Here is a 12,304-nt window from a genome sequence, read left to right as displayed (position 1 = left end):
GAGGAATTCTTTGACCAACATCCCCAATAGTTTGTGCCTCCCGTGCACTATATATCTAGGGCCTACCACCCTGATTCTGTGGACAATATCTCTTAAACTACTCCTTTCTGCATGCCCAACAATCCAACCAACTAGTACCCTCACCTCTATGTTATTGTTGTTGTGACCCATGTCCCTGTCAAGCTACATTGAACCTATTTTGTGGTGCCACATTTTCTTTCACTTCTGCATTTTGAGGCCTTGCTCTCTTAGGTTTCCATTTACATTTACCTTTTTCTTTCCCTTTCCAACCTTGCCGAGATTGATTCTTATGCTTTGACTGTTCATAAAAATGCTTCAATTTCCCCATGACCTCCTCAGGTGACCAAGGCTCATCATAATCAATCCGATTTGTAAATTCTAATGGAAATCCACTGAAAAATCATTGAAATTTAGTCTTCTCATATTTATGATATGGTACATACCTCAATAGCTCCAAGAACTTAGTCGTGTACTCTTCATCTGCCATTGATCCCATATTTAGTTCATAGAATTATTTGACCTTATTGTCGTAGTACCTTTCCAACAAGTACTTCTTCCTGGAAAGCCTCTTGAACTCCTCCCAACTCAAGTCATTGGTCCTAATGTCTCTAACCCAGTACACATATTCCCACCAGATGTCTGCTTTACCTCTTAGGATGAAGATAGCTACTCTGGCCTTCATATTATCTGTGTAATTATGCAACTCAAAGCACTTCTTCATCCCAAGTATCCATCCCTCTGCATCTTCCAGCTTCTTCAAATCTCCATCAACATTAGGTGGCTTTTCTTTGTTAAAATCATTTGGAAAGTATACCCTATCACTCCCCATGTAAGGATGATAACGATGATGATCATGATGCCTGTGAGAACCAAAACTATAGTAATACATGTATCCATCACCTCTCCTATCCAAAGTATCCAACAACTGCCATCTCTAACAATGTCATCTATATCCGACCTATAACCACCATCAGAGCTACTTCCATATGCCCCATTAATTTTGTCCTCCTATACATGTCTGATCCAAAGTGGCCCTTCTCACTAGAAATTCCGAAAAACTTTAAAGAAGTATAGAATTAATGTTAGCTTGTTTCTCTTATGCATGTATGATCCTTTCATTATGTGCCTTACAACTCCTTATTTCTTCTTTCAAGCTTCTCAATGTGTGTGCCAAATCAGAATTGTGCCCCACACCACACTACTCATCTGATTCATAGGGAGATTCTTTGTAATCTATCATCGTTCTAGTCATTTTGATCTTTCTCCTACAAGGCACACTATGTTAGTTAAACCAAATTACAATAAACCAATGTATATTAGCAAAACTTCGGGGAGGATATCTCATCTGCAATATCATCAAATCAGCGTGATACATGTATAAACATAATCATAACAATATATAGACATGATACATAAGCACATAAGCATATAACCATCAGTGTACCTAGAGTCCAGTCATCGATGCATGACCATATCAACTACACATACCATGATAACATGAATGAAAACAATAACCATAATGACGTACACTGATAACATGCAAGCATAACAACATGTAACCAATCATATATTCATGATGACATACTTCATAACAACAACATCTTCTTCAACATGGCAGCACCGCTACAATGATGACTGACACCATGCATATGTAATAGACACAAATACCACACGAATGACTAATCACACGTGAAAACGACATGAACGCATGACCAACACACTGCCCATCCAATCCGAGGGGTGGACCATGCTCTGTTACCACTTTGTAACTCCCTCCTCCAACATCTACCCAAGTAACCATCCAACTGTGGTAAATATGTTATGAGAGGCCACTATTATTAGATTCAACCTCCTATGTGAAATTAAGGAAGTGTAATCAATGGAAACATGACATGCAAACATTCCACATCAGCTATAACACTCCTAGGAACCATCCCAACAATTCAGATAGCTAGCACTTGGGTCCCATTGATATTTTTGACCACTTGACCTTTGAATGCTCTCATGCTATAGGTCTTCTAGTGTCCAAGACGCTCTAGACTCTCTCATGAAAAGGCATGCCAATGTCCAGGGACTATTTTTCTCATTGTTATGCCAATGTCCTCGAGATTTGAACCACTTTATAAGGCCCAAAGCCCAGGTCACTACCTAGAATTGAATGACACCTTCATATCAATAAGATAGTAGCAAAAAAATTATGCAAAAGTAAATACTTGAGCAAGCCCTTAGCTTGACCCCTACTAGCCATGACATACATTTCATCAAGCATATCACAATTATGTAGTCTACAAGTGTAAACAATAGATTTAAGCATAGGGATCTCATACGTATATTACAATATCTAAGAACCATTATTTCCTCATATCATGTGTTGCATTATCATCTATAAGGTCATAGATACATTGTCCATTCTTTTACAAGTAGAAACATGATGAGAGCCATACATAGCCACTATCATAAAAAACATACATAACCAACATGATATAAACATAAATACCAATGAAATCACAACCATATAATCGACATATAAACCAATATAATACTCGTAGAAATAGAAGGAGAAATAACATCATATTGATAATCCAAAATCCAAACCCGGGATAGGAATACCACGTTCCACCCAACCATAGAATGACTGAGCCAAATCTCTCTTCAGCTATTCACGACCTTGCCATATTCCAAGCATGAATGTGGGACTCAAACCAAAATAACCAAGCAAAGCATCCCGAGGCTAAAACACCTCACCCTCATCAATAGAAGCCAAGCTTTACTATAATCCATCCCGAATCACTAGGGCAATGTAATGAACATGTAATAACAAGATTTACCATGATCTCCACCAAATCACTAGGCCAAACAAAAATTGATGCCACCAGATTTCTACAGCTACACCATGAGTAATTTTCATGTCTCCTAGTCTCTCAGGCTTTACCGCAATCCACCCCAGATCACTAGCTCCTAAACCGAGACCCACTCTCTAGTCTTTACCGCATATCGCAACTTGATATTACTAGGACCGATAAAGAGAAATTCACCTCTTGGCTTTACCGTATATCCTTCCATTCACCAACAAGGATTCTTAGGCCCTCTGAGGCAACACAATCCTAACTTTACCAAAACCCATAGTATGGCTTAGTGGCCACGATTCACTAGGCCAGTGGATTTACCGTGATCCACTGTCCGGTTCAAGGACCACTAGGCCATGTGTTCTATCATTCAGAGATCCACCTCCCTCAGCCTCGAATCCATCTGGCAATCCAGCACAACCAAAACATGAGAACCCCATAATGCCATGGCTATCCAAAAATGACAAGGCTAGACTAAAAATATTGTCACACCTAGCAAAACCCATGCCATAACAACAAAACAACCACATGAAATACCATGCATGCCAAATCTAGCAAGGACAATACACATGCAAATCGATACCTGCAAAGAATATTGTTGTAGTTGCTTGATCCTACTCTTCCTTGCTTGATCATTTCTTCCTCTTACCTTCTTTTCCTTTCTTCATCAACTGCCAAAGTGCTCCAAGAAAACTCTAAGTGTCCAAGAGTGAGAGAGAGAGAGCGAGAGAATAATGATTGAGCTTCAAAACTAAATTGACAAAAGGTTACAAACTGATCCTTAGAATCCTTTTTATAAATTATGCATCTATTTTCTTCATTTTCCATTATTTTCCTTCATTTTATTCCTCACATGAAACTTGTGACCTTTCACCTTCCTTTTTCCCTAATTTCCATTATTTTCGTAAATAAATGTGCCAAAAATTCCATTTTGCCTTTCCAAAGCCTTATCCATTGCATTTGTCAATTTACTTAGCCATAACAAACCAAATTACCACCCACACCAGGATGTCTTGCCAAACATTCATCTTGGAATAAATGCCCCATCAACCGTGGCTATTATTTTGCCTTTATTAACTTTTATTACATGGAATTTTCACCAGAGTTGTTACAATAGGTATAACATGTGTTCCCTTAAAATATTACATCATAACCATGGTACATCAATCAACCTACATTAATGAGGTTATGTTTTACATGTGGAATATAATAAACATTAGGTATATAATCAATCATTTGTCGACGCGTTTCGAACCAACCAGTGTGGTTCATCGTCAGGACAAGTTTAGATAATCTTCGGCAAAATCACATAATCAATCATTTGTCGACGCGTTTCGAACCAACCAGTGTGGTTCATCGTCAGGACAACTTGTCCTGACGATGAACCACACTGGTTGGTTCGAAACGCGTCGACAAATGATTGATTATGTGATTTTGCCGAAGATTATCTAAACAATGTTATGGATCACAGAAGTCTAAATTCCTTAATTAGGTATATATTTATGTTGATTTTGTTTAGTAAGAATAGGGATAGTACATTTCCCTTAAGCTTTAATACAACCACGATCTCCAAGAGTGATTTCCGATGTCATGGAAGCATCAAGATAAGGAAGCAAATTCTTTTTATCTCTCATATGATTGTTGCAGCCATTGTCCAACAACCAAAGGTCCTTGTTGTGAGGGTCTTCAGAAAGATGGCATGAAAGAAACACGGTCTCAGGGGATTCTCCTTCATTGTTGGAGAGATGGACATTGCCTGTTTGTTGATCTCACTATTTCTTCTCCATTCATGTTCATAATGCCCAAATTTCTTGCATTAATAGCATCGAACATTAAATTTTCTCCATGTTTTGCTTCTCTAAGTTTGGTTTTGTGGAGGTCTTCATTGGTTGGGTGCACAATGATGTTCTAGTTTTCCTTTACCTCAGCCTCTGTCTCGCTTTTTTCTGTCTCTACCAAAAGAGAGTTGTGCTTTGAAATCTTGTTCCATGGAATCTTCTGCCAAATTGAGTCCTGTTTCCTGTGCGAGAAGTGATCCAGTCAACTGTTCAACTGAGGAATTTGTAAAATCTTTGGACTCCAAAATGGTTGTTACAGTCATGTCATATTTCCTGGGTAGACTTCGAAGGACTTATTCAACAATCTTTTGATCTGTAATGGTTTCACGAATCAGTTTGATGTGATTGACTATTCCCATGACTCTAGTCATGAACCGGTCCACATTCTTTGTGTGAGTCACCTTTAGGGTTTAAAACTAAGCTCTCAATTTTTGCAATTTAATGCTCTTCAATGTATCGTTGCCATGATACATAACTTTCAAGATTTCCCAAGCTTCTTTTGTTGTGGATGCATGAGTTATCTTGTCCAAATAGAGTCATCGACTGAGTTTTATATCCAACATTTGGCTTTGTGGTCTTTCTTTCTTGGGTTGGCTCTACACAATCGTTCTGAAGTGTACCCAACACTCTTGGGCTTGCAAAAATGTCTTCATTTTTAAAAACCAAAACTTGTTATTTTTTCCAAAAAAAAATCAAAGTCGAGAGCAATGAGATAAAGAAAAATTCCAAAACTAAAAAATATCTCCTTAAAAACAACCCAAGCCTTTCATTTTTTAAATCAAACAATACTTTTAAAAAAAAATCCTTTTTGTTTTGTAACAAATTTAAATAAAACTCTTTAACGATGACACCACATTATATAAGTACTTTTTTTAATTTTGAATCGCTCATTTGAAAAAGGGGGAAATTCAAATAGGATTTTCAAATGTTATAATGTACTTTTTAAATTGTAAATTCAATAAAATGAGATATCACGTGCACTTTTGACTGGGCTCGGCTTGTGCTCCTCGAGCTTCGACAAATGAATCTTTTCAAACCGGATCTTCAAAGGTTATCAGGTACTTTCTAAATTGTAAATTGAATAAAATGAGATCTCACGTGCACCTTTGACACGGTTCAACTCGTGAGTCGTGCTCCTTGAGCTTGGACAAAGGAAACCTCCCCTCAGTGGAGGAATAACGTGAGGCTTTAAACTGCGTCGAAGCTCCTTTGAATTGGTTTGACTGTCGAAAAAAAATGAACCTATGAAAAGTCGTGGAGCCTTCTGCCGTGAGTTTGCCGTTTCCTTTTCTAACTCGGGCAGCGCACTTCACAATTCTGATGGGCAGTGTTGCATTGCAGAAAAGGGAAACGCACTTGGTCATTGTGGAGGGTCCGGGTTCACCTGACTAGCTTTTTAAGAAGGATTTTTGGTATAATTAGTGTGGATCATGTTAAGATAAGTTGAAGAGTCAGATCATGTTGCATATTAAATAGGGAGAGAAGATCTTCCAAATGGGACCATCACCATCAACGGCTATATAAAAAACGGCTAGATTTATAACATTATATTAAAATATTCTTATAATGTTAATCATAGATTAATAAGTCAAAAGTTAATAACTAATGGTAATAATAAATAATATAATATTATCATCATTGTAAATAATTTTCTTTTTAATAATTAATTTAATAATTCATATATTTTAATATATTGTATATTGGTATTTTATTCTATTTTATTTTATTTATATATTTCTATTTAGTTATTAAATTAACTTATTTAATTCTTTTTAATTTATTTATTCATTTAATATCCAATAGGGATAAGATATACTCAATCTAGGTAAATAAGTCTAGAAATCTTAATTCCTATTCATACTATCAGTTCTAGGTTATACAGGTAAGACATGTAAAGGGGGTGTTTTATAATAATATTGATTTAATATAACTAATAATGGAATGGAATTAATAAATTATTATTGAATATTAGTTAAAAATTTTTGGAATTATCAAAGTAAGGGTAAAAGCTTAATATCAAAATTATTAATAAAGTCATTTAATGGATCTAGGGATGTTGGTACAAGCCACGATTGATAATATTAAGATATTAATGTTATGGTATTAGTAATAAAAATATTAGAACGAGAGACAATTCTAAATTCAAGAAGGTCATAAAATAAATTAACCACAAGAGAAACACTAGGAGGATACAAAAGTTATGGCTCAAAGGAGAAGGATCCGGGATAATATGGGGAAATATGGGGAAACCTAGAAAGCTAGAAAAGGTCAAAAAAGGGGAATGAGGGGAAGGGGAAGGCATGACTAGGAAGAAAGGGCAGGGATCCAGCGACTACTGATCTTCCAGCCATCATCTCTATTGAGATTGTTTGGCCTTCTTTCAATTTCAATAGCTTCCTTGAATTTACGGTGATGGAATTGTGCAACCTTGGCAATAACCTTGGCCTCTTCAATACACACATGATGGTTGGTCTTTTGCTCTGCTAATGCTGAAGACTTGGTTCTCCGAACTAGCTTTTTCAAAACAACGGAAGCTTATTTTCTTTCTTATTTTTTTTAGTTTAGTTTAAGGAGAGTTGCTCGGAAAGATATGGAAATTCCTGTCATATTTAGAGAAAATCTGGCGAGGATTTTTGTAAATCCAAGTTATAGTTGTTAAACTTCAAAATTTTAGGTGTCTTAAATGTTTTGATGGTGCTGAATCTATTTCCACCATCAAAAACACGATTCAAACACTACCTCTATAAAAAATTTGAAATTTTTTTATCCGAAACCGTCAAGAGAATTCCTCGACCTCGTTAGATGACTCCGAACTTTTTGGTCTCTCTGTCTGGAGTCTCATGTGAATTGAAGGTCTGATACTATGATTAAAAATGAAAAAAGAAAAACTGAAGCTTTAATCTATTGATGTTTGTATTTTTCTTCATACTATTTTCCTGTTTAAACTTCGATTATGAAGACCCTTCGCAAAACCGTTGATCTGGGAATGGACCGTCGATCACTTCACCACTTGTTATTTTCAGGACTATATAGAACAGTACCGGATGCAAGCTGGTGTGACCCACGACACATAATTTCCTCTAGTGATAGGAACTTGATGAGGACCGTTGTAACGTGGGGGACCTGGAAAACGTCGCTGTCCATGGGCATGTGCACAGATGCTTCAAGCATGTCCACCGGTAACACCTCGTTTAGCTGACATAAAATCAATCAACCCATCCAATATAAACACCAATAATAACATTCAAAGTTTATTTAATAATAATAGTGGAAAGCTTACACGGAGAAACACCCAAGCTTGCAACTTCAATGGAAAAATGGAGAATAAAAACATCGTATCCACGTGACATTAAAATTAGGTTTTATATTATTTTAATACTAATATACTTTTTTTATATAAATAATTATAATATTAATATTAAAATTAAATTTTGTTGATTGGTATAATTTATAATCGCATATATATATGGATAGAAAAAAAGATGTCTTTCTTATACATTAATTACATTTATTAATGTAATTCTACTAATTTTTATGAGAAGTTAATATGATTATTTTTTATTAATATTTATTATTTATTTTTAATTATTATTTGAAAATTGTAATTAATATCATTATTTTTTTAAAAATTTAATTTTTTATTCTATTATTATTATTTGAAGATACAATTCATTTTTTTTTATGAGAAATTTTTATACTTATAATATTTAGAATTACAATTAATACTTTTAATATTTATTAAAGTCGTTATTGTTTCAAGTGCAAAAAAATGAAAACTTAACTATGAAGAAGGTGATTTCAGATACATGATTTTCCAAAATAAAAATAAAAATCATTTAGTATATTTTGACTAATATCCTAAATCAAAATCATTGTAAATTAATGAATAACAATTACTATAAAATACCTTAAATCAAAATCATGGTAAATTAATGGGTAACAATTACTATTTTTAAAGAAGTTTGTATAAGTAAATTTTAACTACAAGATTACAAATCATTAGAGTATATTTTGACTAATATCTTAAAAACAAATCTTATTAAATTAATGTGTAACAATTATTATTTTTAAACAAATTTGCACAAGTAAATCTTAACTAAATCTTCATCATCTAAGATCTTATTTGTTAGGACTTCAGAATAAAGTATTTAATTATTTATATTAATAATCTATATATATTAAAAAGTGAAAACAAAAAATTTATATATATTAAAAATGGAAAAAAATTTAATTAAAACTTAAAAAAACATTTTCTTCCTTAAAAAATGATACGAGAAATATATGTAAGCATTTTAGCTTTTAATCTAAAATTAATGTATAACATTTAAAATATATTATGAATAGATAAAAATTTAATGTAGGCCATAATGAAATATTTTAACATTTAGAGTTAATTAATATTGATTTATATTTAATAACATAATAATAATAATAAATTAGCTCCAAAGGATAGTTTAATTGGTTTAGTTTAAGTACCTTGCCAATTGGGAGGTCATGGGGTCAAATGTCTTCGATGCCCTTGGGGATAGGACCGACCAGAAAAGTTAGAGGGTAGATCCCTTCAGGTGGATCTACTCAAATTATTACTGGTGGATGTCGAGACTATTACTACCAGTGGACGCAGTGGCCGCTGAGTGAAACGCAGTTGAAAAATAATAATAATAAGAAAAACTTTTTAATATAAACATTCTCTTACATAAATAAAATGTGAGTGACTGTATTGAGTAAAATATTTTAATGTTAAGCATCCACTTGGCTTTAAAAACTATTTAGATATTATATAAAAACTTGAAAATAAAAATTCTACTGTTAAAATATTCGAATTAGTGAATTTTACATTTTGGTCTAAAATTCTAATAAAAAATTGTTAGAACGAAAGTTTAAGCTATGTAGCCTACATAATCCAAATGCTCAAGGGTATTTTCAAGGTGTTGAATCTATTTAGGTGTTAAAAAAAGTTTCTTAAGCAATAATATATATATATATATATATATATATATATATATATATAGAGAGAGAGAGAGAGAGAGAGAGAGAGAGAGAGAGAGCCTAATGGTTAAGAGCACGTGTTTGAGATGATGCACTATATGTGCTAACAATAGACAAGTTATGTTGCTTGTTGCGCATAGTCTAGATAGTGAGTACTTCAAATTAACGCTTCATTCTACAAACTTTAATTCATTCATCACATAATTAATGAAAAGCCACACAATGCTCAAACACTATAAATTGAATATTTTAAATCAAGGAACGACTTCCTCCATTTATAGGCTGGTGAAATAACAAGATGGACTTAGCTTCGTTTCGTGCAACTATTAATCTTAACCAAATCAGTTCATTGCATTTAATTAATAAGCAAGGCAATCAAAACTAGTGTCTGTAAACTGAATATTTTAAATCAGGTAACGACTTCCTCCATTTATAGGCTCATGAAATAACGAGATGGACTTAACTCCATTTCATGCAACTATTAATCTTAACCAACTCAATACAACACATTTAATTATTAAACAAGGCAATCAATACCAGTGTCTGTAAAATGAATATTTTAAATTAGGTAACGAGTTCCTCCATTTATAGGCTCATGAAATAAAAAGATGGACTTAACTCCATTTCTTGCAACTATTAATCTTAACCAACTCAATTCAATGCATATCATTATTAATTAAGTAAATCAAAACCAGTGTAGGAAATAGTTGATAAGAGTCTTCATTAGTGGCGCATGTAGGTGAATGGTGAGATCTCAAATCTTATCCTTCCTATGCTTCAAACAATCAATCATTAGATTTGTAAATAATATAAAATTTAAACTAAGAAACTATCACTCATAAAGAAAAACTAGAAACACTAAACTATTTAATAACATAAATAAAAAAAATAAAAATAAAAAAAATTACTTGCCTTGATGTCTTCATTGGGCCCTTGCCAAGCTAGTAAGGTAAGCTTAAAAACTTATAGAGATAAGAAGGAAGTTAACACATTGATCTTAACAATTGTTTCTCATATTTTTAATAAAAAAAAAGAATTACAACTTAACATTTCATCAACATTAAAAATCTCAGAGCGTTGGAGCAATGTTTCTAATTCTTTGATTCTTCAACCTAATCTCTCTTTGAAGACTAAAATATTAAAATACTAAGAGATAAAAATATTATCTTAATTATTTGAGAAACCTTTATTTTATATGAAAGAGGGGAGTTACAACCAAAGTTACAGGAGATTATCATCAAATTTGTATAGTTAAACTGAATTTACATTTGTCACTTCGTCCTCATGACATGAAGTGAATGAGGAGGAAGTGAATCTCGAATCACTAAGTAAGGGAGATGTATTAAACAAATTTCTTGGTTCCATCGTAGACTATTTGTTGATGAACTAAGTTTGGAGATGATGTTTGGAACTAGAATCACACAGTAGAACACTGGTACCGAAATAGAATAAATGAACAGTCGGTACCAGAATTGAACAGAGGAACTCTAGTACCAGAACAAAACAATATAACATGGGTACCAGAGTTAAATGGTAGAAAAAGTGGTACCAAAATTCAACAATGGAGCAATTGGTACCAGAATCGAACAGTGGAACGACTAGTACTAGAATAAAACAATATTATGAGTGCAATAGCCAAGAGCTCGAGCCACTGGTCAAGTGTCGGCTAGGTGCACGTGTGTGGTGAGCGTAATCACTGAGAACATGACTATTGGCAGAGTATTGGATGGGTGGACAGGTGTTTGGTGAAGACTTGAGTGCCCTATTGCTGAAGAAGCTAGCCAATAAGAACAAGGTACCAAGTCATTGAACTACCTGAGCACCAGAATGTTGAGCTGCCCGAGCGACAGAATGTTGAACGAGTATTGAATGACTAGGAGTGGAAATCCAAAGATCTATGTGACCTAATAAGAGAAATTAGAGAGTAAAAGATCAAAATAATGTTATTTTTACTACAAGAAAACATAAAAAGTACATTTTGAAATATAGATTACCACATATAGACATCAGAAGGCTAAAAGGGCGTATACTTCAAGAAAATAGGAGAATAGTAGATATAGTTGAGGCAAAGTAGGTCAAAAATGGAGGTCAAATAGTGAATTATAAGTATCGAAAGGCAGACCCAACATTCCCCCATGCGCAAGCTGTTGCATGCCTTCATGCAAAAGAAGGACTGAATCAATCTTCAGCATTTCCAAAGATGAAGCCTTCCTTGTCTGGGTATCAGTTACCTGGCTCCAAGAACTTCACACCGGAGGCCTATTCCTTAAGTTCCATCCTAATGACCCTCGTAAAATGGACAAGATGAATAACCTTCTTGTTATGTGGAATTTTGAATCTACGGATAAACACAATTTCCCTAGGTGGGTAGCTACACCTAGAACAACAGATTTAAAGCACTTAACCTTTTTCTATAGAGGACAAATAAGACAAGGGAACTACTTGTTATCTTTTGCTTTCCCTCTGTCTCCTTTGTATGGATCTTGTCGCTCCTTCTCAAACTTAATCCGCTCAACAAGTACCTGCAATCATAAACAGAGGACAAAAACCAATCAAATCAAGAGATCCATCTACTATAAGCAAATGGAATCATAATCATTTACACACATA

Source organism: Pinus tabuliformis, chromosome 9 (assembly GCF_031772625.1).
Source record: "Pinus tabuliformis cultivar Carrire ecotype Pingquan chromosome 9, CPIR1, whole genome shotgun sequence".
Lineage (NCBI taxonomy): Eukaryota > Viridiplantae > Streptophyta > Pinopsida > Pinales > Pinaceae > Pinus > Pinus tabuliformis.
Note: the sequence above shows the minus strand (reverse complement) of the source record.